This window comes from Mixophyes fleayi, chromosome 11 (genome assembly GCF_038048845.1).
Source record: "Mixophyes fleayi isolate aMixFle1 chromosome 11, aMixFle1.hap1, whole genome shotgun sequence".
NCBI classification, from domain to species: domain Eukaryota; kingdom Metazoa; phylum Chordata; class Amphibia; order Anura; family Limnodynastidae; genus Mixophyes; species Mixophyes fleayi.
In genome coordinates, this window is record NC_134412.1 from 13,979,748 (window position 1) to 13,994,556 (window position 14,809).

General features: G+C 33.0%; 1 protein-coding gene across 1 annotated transcript in view; it reads right to left on the reverse strand.

The window, feature by feature from the left end:
* Nucleotides 1-14,809, reverse strand: part of LOC142106878 (phospholipase A2 inhibitor and Ly6/PLAUR domain-containing protein-like) — a 61,794-nt gene that overhangs the window by 10,220 nt on the left and 36,765 nt on the right. The gene's annotated exons all lie outside the window — the stretch shown is intronic.

Consider the following 14,809-nt stretch of genomic DNA (forward strand, 5'->3'; position numbering starts at 1 on the left):
GTGGTGTCAATGCAAAATCAAGACAGACCCCTGTAACAGACCCCTGTGATCCAAAGCAAACAATCTAGGCCCTTATCAAATTTAAATGCTCAATATTACAAGTCAGCTCCTCACAGAGGGGAAGTGCCACCTTTCTCAAAATATAAACACAAGTTTTAAACAAAAAAGAAGCACCAAGTAATAAAGATAACTTCAATATACATATAACTAAAAAAAAGAAAAAAGTAATAGAATGTGGGAGAATAATACGCAAAGGGCTCCCAACTACATAAAATAAGTTAAAGTTTATTTATAATCATCTATAACCTTTAATAGCTCATAACCTAACTATATATATATGCAACACTAGAAATGAAAATGAATATATAAAAACAACAAAGAAAAAATATAATATCCACAGCTGCATTATAACTTATCTGAAAATGTTACATAGGTAAAGGTAGTTCAAGGGGGTACAAATGGCCAGCTCACCTCACTTCTTGTACTTTGCCTTCTATAGCAATGCATGTTAGTACAGTAAGTAATGATATAATTAGTGAACCACCTCCCTTCCCGAGAGGGTAACTATAGCGGAATATAGAATCCGTATGCCAAAAAATGATTGCTGGTAACGCCTCGTACCCCTTGCAGTGTTATGGAACCTAATGTCTCACTTCATCTGTTTGTGAGGGATCCAGCTCTGGCCAAATTGTACAAGCATACAGCCATCTCTAATGATTATCCATCTGATTTTTACAGAACCCTATGTACAATGAACAAACCCCAGACATATTACACAGAATCCCAATACTACTCAACTACCCCGGTGATAAGGGAATTATCACCATATTATACAGCGATAAAAAAATTAGCCTTATTGCCAGTGAAACTGGGCTTTAATGATAGATAACCCCTAAAGTACAAAAAATGCATGCATGTCGTATAAATTCTGTTTTATAATGTCATGCACCTCTTTTGTTGCAGAATTGTGCCTGTTTACATGGTAAACACTTAATTTTATGAGTCAAATTAACAATAACTGTAGGGGTGAAAAATTTTGCATCCACCGATGGGTAGTTCGTTAGATCAGGTATTTCGCTGTTAGATGTGACTGACAATCGTAATGTGTTTTGTATTCTGCCAATTGCAAAACTGGCATATTGAGTTGGGTAAATTGCATTCAAGGCATGGAGATTGCATATTTGGTGGTGGGGGGATTTCATGATTGGTGGGTGGCTACAAAATGCACTGATTTTTACAATTCCTTGGAGTGAAAGGGAAATTTAGTAGAATGTAACAAAATTATTCAAAATGATAAATGTGACCGTGCTGATGTTGCCTAATTCTCACAATTTATTCTAGACATAAGTGAAGAAATGAGAAACAAGAAATGTTGTAATTAACTAAGTTGGTGTTCAAAAAGTTATAGTATCTTGGAGTCCAAAGTAACTATTTTACTTTTCCGGCACATTCCCATATCAGCGTATAATCCCACAAATGGCTGCGTATTTGTACAAAAATGAACGCATTTTAGACCCAAGTTATTGCAGCTTTATAATTGACCCTTTATGTCTAAGGTGAAATCTTAAAAAGGAAGGATTGACAGAAGCATAAATTCAGCAAGAGAACGAAACAAAAACACATACTTTGTTTTCTCTTCATGGTGCTCAAGTACTTTCTGTGTTAAAAGGAAGTTGCAGCATTACAGCTCCCTCTGTTGACTTACACTGGCTCCATAAACCATTGTTTGATTGTACAGTCCAAAACCGATACAAAGATTGAATTTGTGACTTATATAAAATCACTATAGGCTCCATTTCTTTAGATTAATGATTGTCACATTTCTAAATATGTGGGTCATGTAATGTGAGAAGTTGAACTGTAGGATTTGTCCTATTTGTATGTTAAATATAAAGCATTTTTAATAATAAGGCTATATTCCATAATTATAGATGTGTATATCTTGAGACTTTTATCACAAAACTGTCATTTTAGTGTAGGATTCTGAGGTGCATAGGAGAAATCTAAGTACTTTATTAGGATTTCATACATACTAACACAGATAAACTCCATGTTCCTTCATATGCAAATTAGTACATGGTTACATAGTGGAAAGATTGCAAAAAGATTAAAGTTCTTCATGCTCAACCTATTTTAAGTACTTAAAATACCAATAAGCATATAAATAAATATAAAGGTTTAAGAATAGAATACTTAATACTGATATGTATCAATTCATTCATTTTTTTGTAGCTTTGTTCAGGGTCCAATCACAACTAATGGTCCACCTAGTGTAATATTTTAAATTTGAAAAAGCATCCCATGGTATATACTCTGACACAAAATAAATCACACAGTTTATCTGCTTATAGATGATAATGGGGATTCAGAATGTGTCTGGAACTTCCATGGCTTAATATATAGTATAATCCTCATTGGTTAGAATGGAATGTGATAGTTTTACAATGACGGCAGAAGAAGTGGCGGTATGGCATATCAAATGTATACACCCTCACTGCTACTACTTGAGTGAGCGTGAAACTTTCCATAACAGTATTTCAGGTGGTAACAGTGACTATCACAAAATTTGGGCTATTTTGAGATGTGATTCCATTTTATACTGGAACCTATGTGAAATTTAATTGAGAGATCCATTGGTTAAATTGATTAACCCCTTGCAGCAACCACCTAATGTGTGCTGAAAGTGTGTATGTGACAACATGATTGCATTTGGTTTTGAGTTAATCAATTAGTTGCAGTCTGTTATATATGAACATATACATACTTGTTGATGTACGGGTTTTAAAAGCTGTAGATTATGATAATGAATAATATCTGATCTTCCAATTAGATTCCTATGTATACTGATCAGATAACACATTAAGAACAGCCCTAAAGAGGTTAAAAAAAACATCATCCATCGCCTATGACTTCTTCATACGGATATTTATCCACTTTCTGATTGTTCTCAATTTGTACACAAAGAACGGCTACTGCTTGTGTCTTGGCTTTTTCGGTGACAATTAAGAATATTTGTATATTAAATATGAAGTTTGACTCTCACAACAATAACTATACTTTACACAATTATTCCATTTATTATCATCATCATCACCATTTATTTATATAGCGCCACTAATTCTGCAGTGCTGTACAGAGAACTCACTCACATCAGTCCCTGCCCCATTGGGGCTTACAGTCTAAATTCCCTAACACACACACACACACACACACACACACACACACAGAGTTCCTCATTGAAGTTTGACCTTTACGACAAAAGTAAGGCTAAAGTTAGGATTCTATGGTCTTGGTGTTGGGGATATGATGTGGGTAGTAAGTCAGTAATCCTGAAAAAATAGTTGTTATACATTTCCGATGAATATAATATATGAATGAAAATTCCTCATGTAATTTACATATGCAATTTTTCACTAGGAAGAAACCTCATGCACATGTAAATATGTCAGCCATTAAGATCCAACTGGATAGTAATATAAAAAAAAGATTTTGCGTGGCATGTTGTGCTTCTTTTTATATTGGCATAGATATCCTAAAGGGATATCCCATGGTAAAGAGATATCCCAAAGATATCCTTGCAAATATGTCTTGAAAATTGAAATTCTAAGGGTATCTAAAGCCAGATTCCTTAAAGTAGAGCAAATTAATTTTGTGATAACAACGGCTGCATCTGTATTTATTATTTGTTGTCAATGTTTTCAGCAATGCTTTATAAACTTCTAACAGACCTCTAAGGACATCATTTTTATGAAACGTGACTTGTTTAAAGTAATAAATCACATTTTTCACTTCAATTTTTATTTTCTCTTCTTATGACCTTCACCGTTTTATTTAAGTAGCAAAATAAAAAAAACAGTGTTAATATTGTGTCATCCATAATTACTCCCTGGCATGGTTAGAAAGTGGCAACTTAATTATATAATTTGGATACAAGACAATATTTATTTTCACATGTTGGTGGAGAGTTCTACACACAAAACTGTCTCCTTAACATGACTGGAAGGCATTGTCACAGACCAGGTGTTTCATTAAAACTCTAAGGCCTAGATTTACTAAGCTGCGGGTTTGAAAAAGTGGGGATGTTGCCTATAGCAACCAATCAGATTCTAGCTTTCATTTATTTAGTACCTTCTACAAAATGACAGCTAGAATCTGATTGGTTGCTATAGGCAACATCCCCACTTTTTCAAACCCGCAGCTTAGTAAATCTAGCCCTAAGTGTTATTAAGCTGTGTATATAATAAGTGATTTAATATGTCATGCTGTTCCTTGCATATGCATTATTCATTTAAAGAAAGCTTAAACTACATAATATAAAACTGCAAGGTATATTTAATTGCAACACTGGAATAGCACACATGTGATATAAACAATAGAAAACAATTTGAGTTTGGCTTGGTAAAGGAAATTACAAAATAGTAACTGTATATTATTTCAAAAAGAGATATAAAACATAGCTCTGTTATATCTTTTGTCCCTCTCCTCATGTCATCACATGCCCCTCTGAATGGATATGTGGAGCAGTTAAGGGTCCAGTTAACAATCTGTGTTAGCCCCTAAATCCAAAGAAAATAGCAGTGTTTTCCAGAGGTTGGTTATCACAGATATTCACTCAATTTATGAAGGTGTTAACACAGGAGAAATCAGAGATTAACCTAGTTTTCATTTGTTACAGCAGTCCCCATAGAGCTAGCCTTTCAGTGAGCAGTAAAATTGTTCGCGTAGGAGGGGGATCTTCGCTGAGGCTCTTTGAGTATAAACAGATTATTGTTTCTTTTACCCTACTAACCATTGGCTTCTACACTGGAACATTTCTCAGAAACTCTGAAATTTGAATTCAGGGTTGCACTTTGAATGTGGATTTGAACCTCTTTGGACAACATTCTGTTTATTTTAGTTTATATTTGAAACTATTTTGGACTTTGGAATTTAGACCATTTGGACACTTTTCTTAGTTTATTAATATCAATACATTGAACTTTTGCTATATTATGTACATATTGGTTTGTGCTCAATACTGTTTTCCTTGATCCGGACCAGAATTGTAGTTTTGATTTTGTGCAATTGCTTTAAGAAATACTGTTACCTGTAATTTTGGATCTTGACCATTCCCATATTGGCTACAGCATTTTACATTGCACCAGGGAGAACAAAATATTTTGGTATGTCTACTCTAGAGGGAAGTGACCCACCTCTAGCTCATAGTTTTCCCACAGAGGCTGCATAATTCAGATTACACGCAGGGAAGTACAGTTATTTCCCCACCAATTTGCATCACAAGAAAGTGTGTTGAACTTTTTGCTATGAGTTCCTTTGCCATCCTGACAAATAAAGCAAAGTACAAAGCAAGAAGGGTGTCTGTGTCACAATCCATATGTGTATTGTATAGCTGGTGAATTCCAATTAAACAACACGTGTAAGAAAACAATAGTTGATTCAAAATGTGAAAAATGATACATTAGTTCTATGCCAAATTTCAATATATTTTGCTATAGTTAAGATACTTGACCAATAAAATAATACATCAGAAAGAACTTTGAACATTTATTGTTAATGTCGTTAAGAGTTAATGTGTCCAACGTGAACATCCAAAAATCCTCATATTGGAGTAATAGTTTGTCATCTCAATAATCATACCACAATGCTCACACATTTGAGCTCCTGTATGCAAAGAAACAGCAATTTCTTAAGAGCTTTGTAGAAGGAGTGCTTAAAACAAACTACAACACCAACTGCTAGACAAAAGGCGATTTGTAACCCTTTAAAAACTTGACAGAATAAAACAACTGCAAAAGACAGTAATGTTGGTGCACTATAATAATAAAACTCAGCAGAAAGCAATGTAAAAAATAATATACTATTTAGGATTTATTAAACCATATTCAAAATAAATACAGTACAATATAAACCGAAGTCATATAACTGTACAATTCTATTTTACCTCACCATAGGACTGCAATCAGAGCAGGAAATATCATATAGATGTTTTTCAGACTACATTGTTAGCATCTTCTTTTTTCATTTATTTTAACCCTTTGAAAGCAAATTATCAATTATGTCAACTTATTTCCCAGATAAGGTCTAATATTTCTTGCATGTGTTCACTGGTTTCATTGTCCAAGCACTATTGTATACCATTGCTCTATTGTTTTTGTGCCAGCCTTCTTTTGTCTTCACAGATATTATTCTGCCCATGGGTCTTTATGGCAACCTTTCACCCAATATGTTCATTATTTTGTGCAGCTTGCTGTTCAACATAAACCAATAATTGTATGCAATAATATATAATATAGATAAGGTTTATCCCAACTTTCATTTGTTCCTGAAATGTGTTTATTGGTCACATTTGAAGTCTCTAGTCTACATACTAGCATTTCTCATATGGAAGGTGTTGGTGTGGTTTAGCAATCTGTTATCTTTAATCCACACTATTTTAGACTACCTACTGATGTTTTAAATTTGTTAATAGAAGTTGTGCTTCAGAAGAACTATTTCTTGTTTGAAGACCTCCTAGACTCCCTATTTGCCATTTACTTCATCTTTTCCCTTCTCCCTCCATGTTCACATCTGCCTTACCTGCTCCTACTGTCTCCCACTCCCTCTAGATTATAAACTATCACAAACACAATTCTCTCTACCCTATTTATATTGTCTGTAGGTCTACATTATGTCTTCCTATTTGTCCCTATGTGTTAAACTGTATAGTGGTGTTGTGCTTTCTGCCTGCACAACATGCTGTTATTCTATGCATTGTATCCTGATTTTACTATTGACATAGCTTCTCACTTTAGTCTACTTGTTATTATGCTTAATTGTGCCTACAAATTTTCTTGTGTTTATGAAAAAGTTTGTAATGATTTTTGTATTTATATTTTATTTACTGCACTCTTGTGGCTGCATATACATAAACCATGATGATTAGGATGATGATGATGATGATGATGGTAAATACTATTTTTATTTACAGTTACAGAGTACTGCAATGGGGTCGAATATGGTCCCATCATATACCAATCTTTTTTTAACTCAATATGTATGTAACTACATTTTGCCAGACACTTTTTTATGCCTTTTAGTTTTTTCTGTGTGCGATATATTGATGACATATTTATGGTGTGGGATTGAGATAAACAGCACATATGTGGTTGAACTTAATTATTTAAATACCATTGTACAGCTTACTTGCCTTACAGTTTATATGTAATTCATTTTTGGAGAGTTACCGTCATGAAGTCTGATGTCAGTTTCTCTATGGCCATTTTTAGAAAACATACCAATAAAAACACATCGTTGTTGGCAAACAGCTTTTATCTTAATCCCATTAAAAGAATCCTTGATTTAATATTTCTCACAGTGTTTAAGACTTCTACAAATTTCTCCAGAAAGGTTTGCATTGTTTGATGCCTTTATTGAAATGTTAATAAATTTCTTGATAAGGACTATGACAATTTTGAAATTGAAAATGACATACAGTATTATTGAATTTAGATTGTCAGTAATTGATGACAAATAAAAAGGGAGGCTACATGTGTATGTGTAAATTAGGGGTGGGGATTTTTGGACCAAACCAGTGGAGAGCTTGGAGTAATAAATCTTCTTCTAGGTCAATGACATAGATTGGCAATACAGGGGCTTAGTGGTTAGCACCTCTGCCTCATATAACTGGGGTCATGAGTGGGATTCTCGACACATGACCTTATCTGTGTGGAGTTTGTATGTTCTTCTTGTGTTTGTATGGGTTTCCTGCGGGTGCTCCTGTTTGCCCCCACACTCCAAAAACATACTAGTAGGTTTATTGGCTGCTATCAAATGGACCCTAGTCTCTCTCTCTCTCTCTGTATGCTAGGGAATTTAGAATGTAAGCTCCAATGGGACAGGGCTGATGTGAGTGAGTACAGTGCTGCTAAATTAATGGCGCTATATAAATAGCTGCTGCTAATGATGATGGTAAAGGAAGACTTTGTACCTGTGTGTAAACTAGTAGTGGGGATTTTTGGACTAAACCAATGGAAAGGGTGGAGTAAGGAATCTTCATCGAGGTAACTGGCATATAATGACAGCTGAGCTAAACACCATAGTGAAAGAGTTTCCACAATCCCACCATAGCACTGGTAATTGCCAACAGAAAGAATATTATTATATTTTAGTTATCTTAAGGATACCATCAGCACTATGGCACTGTACTCTTGCTGGATAATAGTCACATTAAATTGCTTGTCTTTCAGTGAAGTGAAAGACAAGTGAAGTGACTACAACATGATTAATTTTTTGAAAAAGTGGAAGTATGTTGTACCTCTTACTGTATACAGAGCTTACTTCCTGGTGGGAACAAGTAGTGAAATTTATTGAGGGAAAGTGACACTGTAGAGTGAGTCATTCTGGCTCCTTGTGCTGTGAAATATGAATGAGAAATGAAGCTTGCATTTTTGATATTTTGGGTTTCGTTATATTCTATTCAACTATATAGCTGTTGTTGTTTAATGTTATACTGTTACATTATGTAAATGTGTTAGGCTTAATAACATACCGAGCAATCAGGCTTTTGTTTCATTCATCACTGTTTGCATAGCCAAAGCCATCAGCACCTCTTCAGAAAATAGCTACTTGATTCCAGCAGCAATTATTGGGGGGAAAGGGGGAGGTTCAAGCTTCACCTTGGGAAACAATGATGGGTTTAGGTTTCCTCAGTTTAATACTGATAAATATAAGCTGCTTTACAAAGTGGTATAACTGATATCAATGTAGGGATGGTCTATTGATTCAGAAATGTCATGACCAATAGATCATGGTAAACATCACAGTCACATTACACATTACACTGCATTAAGTGAAATTTGCTATAAACTGGACACTTTTTGTGAAAATTACTGATATTTTCATTTAAAAAAACAACATACAGCTGATATTATTTTCTATATTTATTTACTATTTTGTATAATTATTATTATTGTAACTTTAGTGTTCATTGATCAGCTCTATTTGCCCGGATCACAAGTAAAACGAACATTCTCCACATGTTTCAAACCAACCAGTGCATTCACTTTATATTTGCAACTCAGAGGAGATATGCAGCCTTTGTGAGAGAATTCTACAATCTTACCACCTGCAAAAAAAGAACATTTAGGATATTGTAAAAAAAATAAGTGATTACAGTATTAATGAATGTACACTGATGCATTTTCTGATCGTCATTACAGTGTGTATCAAGGTAAAGTTTTCCATTGTGTTTTTCAATAGAGTTTGTAGAGTTTTTTCAGTGTGCACTCAATATTAGTAGCACAATGCACAGCTCCCTGTTTTGTTGTATTAGACTTGTCATTGCTTCCTGTTTCACTTTTAGGTCATCTATACCCAACTGCTACACCAGTCTCTGTTCTCAATCCACCCCAAAATAAATCCCAGTAGCGGTATAGAGTGAGAGTGTGAGTAACTTGTTCTTTCTCTGAGGGGATCATGTCACTCAACCTGCTTACCACCGAGATATACAGTATTATAGGACATTCCTTATTAACTCTTTTAAAAGAACCAAATAGTAACATAAAGAAGAGGACTTTTTCAGTGCCAATTGGTGAATTTCCATTTGGTTGTTTGTTGTAATTTTCTATACACATATGTACCTGGATTATTTTTTCCTGGTAGATTTTAGAGTTTTTTAATACTGTAACTCACACAGTCCAATTTTTTCTTGACATCTCAGATATTCCAAATAAAAGTCAGCCTAATTTTGACATGTGGTAAATCTAAATCAGGTTGGCTGGGTATAAGTATAAGTCATGGGTGCAGCCTAAAATGTCCCAATGATCTAATTGGCAATGTTGGTAGGTATGTAATATTACACCTGGTAACATTATAATAAAGTGTCATAAACCAATAGGCTTCTCTATAATTTCTATACAGAAATGCATTACCTGGATCTTTGTATCTTCCAATATAATTAAGACATAGGTCGCCAGGATGAATACATCGCTCTGTATTATTGCTTATACATTCTGTCAACCCTTCTCCAATGCAGACAGTACAGATTTTTCCTTTACGTTCTATGTTCTCAGGAGGCACTAGAAATTTAGCATTAATTCATTTGAAATGTACTCTTAATTAAGTGAATCATTAATTCTTACTAAAAATGAGCAGTGCTTTCATTAACATATATGCTTCAAACACCATTGTAATGCAGTTAAAATCAGATCTCCCAGGTATAGGGGCTTACATCTAACAAGGGCTGGCTTGTAAGCCACACTCTTAAATAGACCTGATAGACATCAGCCAATACAACATTAGGCAATATTTTAAAAAAAAGCCAGAGAAGACATAATCCCAGGCTCTGTTAATCCCTTATTATATATGGTATCAGTTGATTAAGTAAATTGATGTTGTGCTAAATCAGAAAATGCTAATTCCTGGAATCTCGTACATAGTACATACATACGTAAGATATTAAATACTTTATATAAAATTTTACACAAGGATGGTCAGGTATCAAATAGTTGTCAAACAGGCTGACATTTTATACAACATCATGAATATTAAGTAAGTTTCACCATGAAATGTATTCAAAGTGTACTCATAGTAGATGCAGACATTGTATAGACTGAACCAATATAACATTTCTGAATTGCCTAATATTAATGGATTATATTTATGAGCTAATAGTCTGTAGAGAATTGGTAGATTACGTTCTCACAGATATTAGCTCTGTGAGGATAGTGTATCATCAAATACAATTTGCTATTCAGTATGTTCTAAAAATTACATGTAATAGATCTTTGCATATTTCCAAAGAAAAGAATTTTGCTACATTTATAGTTTTATAATGACAATTGTCATCTTACGTTTTTTAATAACTTTTTTCGATCCCATGAATTTCTAGTCCTAACATCTGATCTTCATTAAGCCTTACATTGTGAAAGCCATTGTTCCATAAATTACATGAATTAGATCTAATAAGACTGAAACAGTTGCCTATAAGTTGGAAATCTGGATCTTCAGCTCTAAGTTTTTAGATCAGTGGTTTCTATTTTTATAACTGGGAAAAGGGACAAGAAAGTAATTATTTGAATGTCTCCATACCCCTATAATCTGGTTGTTGGAAATCAAATTGAGAGGGTTTTAGCAGGTTAGAACTGTTGCTTCTCTAAATTATGGGCATAATCATTTGGATTAGGAGACTAGTTGGGCAGATCGGAAGTATGGCCAAATTTTGTCCCAATATTTTTGCATTTGAATCCATCAACAATTCCTAGAGTGAGAATTACATCTCTTTTTTTGGTTCTTTGGAATAATGATAGTCCTTACAAATGTGATAGCAACATGTACATGTGTATTTACCTCTACTGAAATTTACTCTAAATACAATAGTTACATAGTAAGGTTGAAAAAGACCACGGTCCAACACGTTCAATATTTCATAAATTCTAATTGTGTTGATCCAAAGGAATCCAAAACAAACTCCCAGTGTGACAGTTAAGCAAAATGTTATCTTCATTTTATTTTCCCCATTTCATTATACATATTCATGATCAGGGAAATAAGTACACAGATAAAACACTTACTTTTGTAGCTATCTGTGTTGCAGTTATCTTCTGAGCAGCAATGAACGTTAATTCTCAGCAAGACATTATCGTAATTAGTGTAATATAAACTTTCACATCGGAAGCCTGGATTGCAATCTTTTTTAATTGAGTGATAAGTTTTATATGCTAGGGAAAGATGACATATGAAAATAAAGCTTTCATTTTACAGAGTAGGTGACATAACTCCTTATAATGCACAATTTATATTTTTATAAAAAGTTGCATTTATGAGGAGAGACTGACATCTATGTGGGATTTTCCATCCCCGACACTTATACACTTCATCATAAACTTCTATAATGTGACAAGTGACACCAGTAACATCACTACTCTCTAAATCTAAATGATGAAGGTCAACAAATATGAGGTTACATTTTACAAGCTGTTCCACATGCAATCATGTAATTTGTGTAACTTAACAGCAAGTTTAACAACTTTAAATTATAAATAACTTTACACTTAAATGACCTGAGTCATTAAGGAAAGTAAGGCAAAAAAAGGAGTAAATGTTTTCCGTGACAAACCAAGTTACAATGCAAGGGGTCAAATTAGTTTATTATTTTGCACATTAGATAAATACTGGCTGTTTTATCATCTAGAACACAAATACTTGACAGCTTTATTTTTTCACGGAAATTTAAAGTAGATCTAGGACATGAGCTACCCCAATTATAAATCTGTCCCCACATTTTGAATTTCCTTCCCCCTCCAATGCAACATGGTTTTGCCCAGGTGCAAAGTTACTCCTTTTTTATGCTTTGAATTTGAAATTTTGCAATCTGGAGTGTGACTAAATTATATGCTGATGGAAGCAAAAGTTGATCAAGTGATATTATCATGACTTTTACAAACTACCATAAATATGTCTGGTATACACTTTAAATTGACAAATAGCGTATTTTTTAAGCATTAATAAATCTACTTCAGAGGTAAATTCCATTGATTTCGAAATTAATATCAAATAAATTGTCATTTAAAAAAAAATCTTCTTTCATTTTGTGGTGCCTCTAAACTTAATACCTGATATAGCTTCCTCATGTTTTCTCATTATAGTCAGTCCCCTACTTTTATTTCAGACTAATAGGTCACTTTATCAAGGTTTTGCATGGAGTAAAATGCCCCAAAACTATTTTCTAAGAACTAGAGGAGAGAAATCCAAATTGTCTTAATTTTCTGTGAATGTCAATTTTCTTTACTGATTAAATTTAATTCAGAAACTGCTGAATGGATATTTTCATTTATCAACAACAAAACATAAATAATACATACATAATACATAATACTGTATTACGCTATGTGAGACTATGTTTTTATTAATAGACATCTTCAATAGAACATCATTCAACTGTTCAAGTGCAAGGGAAGGAAGCGCTTCATGTATGTATTATTCATGTTTTGCTGTTGATATTTGATTTGGAATTATTTGGTGGAATTCCCTATACATACGAGAGGCTGCATGCTAAGTGAAGCGCCAGACACTCAAATTCTGTATGATCTTTTGGATATTTTAATTTGTCATCCAAAATCAATCAGAAAAGAAAATATAAAAAAATTATGATTTCTGCATTGTAGCATATCTAATACTATTAGTGTATTTTCACAGCACAAAATTTTTGTGTTGTAAACAATTCAATGTACATTTATTTCAACACAGCAACAGTCTCAAATAATTAAACTTTTATGGAGAATCCCTAAGAGCACTGTTATTTTCTGTAAAGATGGATTATTAATTGTGTCCTTTCTCTTACACACCCATGTGTTTGCTCTACTGAATGATTGATTCTTACCAACTTGATAGACTTCAGAAACTACCACGCATTGGGTAGCGTTAGGACAATATACTGACTCTCCTTCACATGTGTCACTGTTTGCTTTGAGACACCGGTAACAGTTAATTGCGTAAACTAAGAGAAAGAATATAAATTAGTATTTATAATGAAAACATAATTTTAAAAAAAATATATCAACAGTATTAATGTTGAACACATAAAATGGACAGAAGAGGGTATAAAAGATAATTGAGTTTATAGTAAAGTTGAATATGTAATGTTAGTATCATACACTAATATATATATAAATATATATATATATATATTATATATAAATATATATATATATATATATATATATATTTTATTTTTTTTAAAGGTAATCCTAGCTTGCTGAAAGATCGAATATTCAGTAAAAATACACATACAGCAGGAATGGAGGGGATTTGCTGGCCATTAGAGACATTAACACCTTGTCACAATGCTAATAACTGTTCTTGTTATAAATTAATACCATTATCACACTGACTGTTTTTTTTTCTTAATTTGTAGCTAGATCTGAATAATTGAAAACCATGAACATACCAGTATATAGGCTACAATATTCTCCAGAGCCAACTCTAACTTGCATTTAATTGACAATCAACCTTACAATATTGACAATTATACATAGAAATGTTCCAGTAATGTTAGTTATTATTACATGGAATTTTCGACTGCAGGATCCAAGGGCTTCTCTGATGTGTGTTTCTTGCACAAAGACATTCATAAAGTAAAATGCTTCCTCGTTATCTAAACCCTATTTAAAATATATATTTTGTTATTTGCATACCTACTAAATGTCTTTTAAGTTATTTTTGCAATTTCTTATAAAGCAAGTTTTCTGTTCAGTTTACAATCAATTTTGATCTTCTGGAGGAAGATCAAATAATATAATAAATAATAAATAAGGAAGGGTACAATAATTTTTTTCCCCTCAATTTATTTATCAAATTATATGTAATCAAACTGATCTATTAGGCTACCACTACTAGTAATATTGCTTAACCAAGTGTTAATTACAGTAGTATGACATAACATACATGTAACAATTTTGGGGGAATTTTTACATTATTGAAGATTCAAGAAAAATAATAATTGTTGCAACAGATTCTTACATTTTTAATTAAATGGGTTAATGGAGGAAGCAAATTAAACATCTTTAATTAAAAAAATAAATGTAAACATCTTACCAGTCCATGTAACATCACAGATTATGGTGAGTGAGATGAGGATGGATTTCATCATGGTTAGAGTAAATTTCAATTAGACACTCAGTTTATAAATGGATTCACCTGTAGTCTGGATATATCTGACTATTATATTTATACCCAGAAATTTGGAATGTGTAATTCATTTTATTTGCCTATTTACCATCTTTCAAAATATCCAATTGTATGCCGTGGCATGCATCACATCATCATGTTTGTT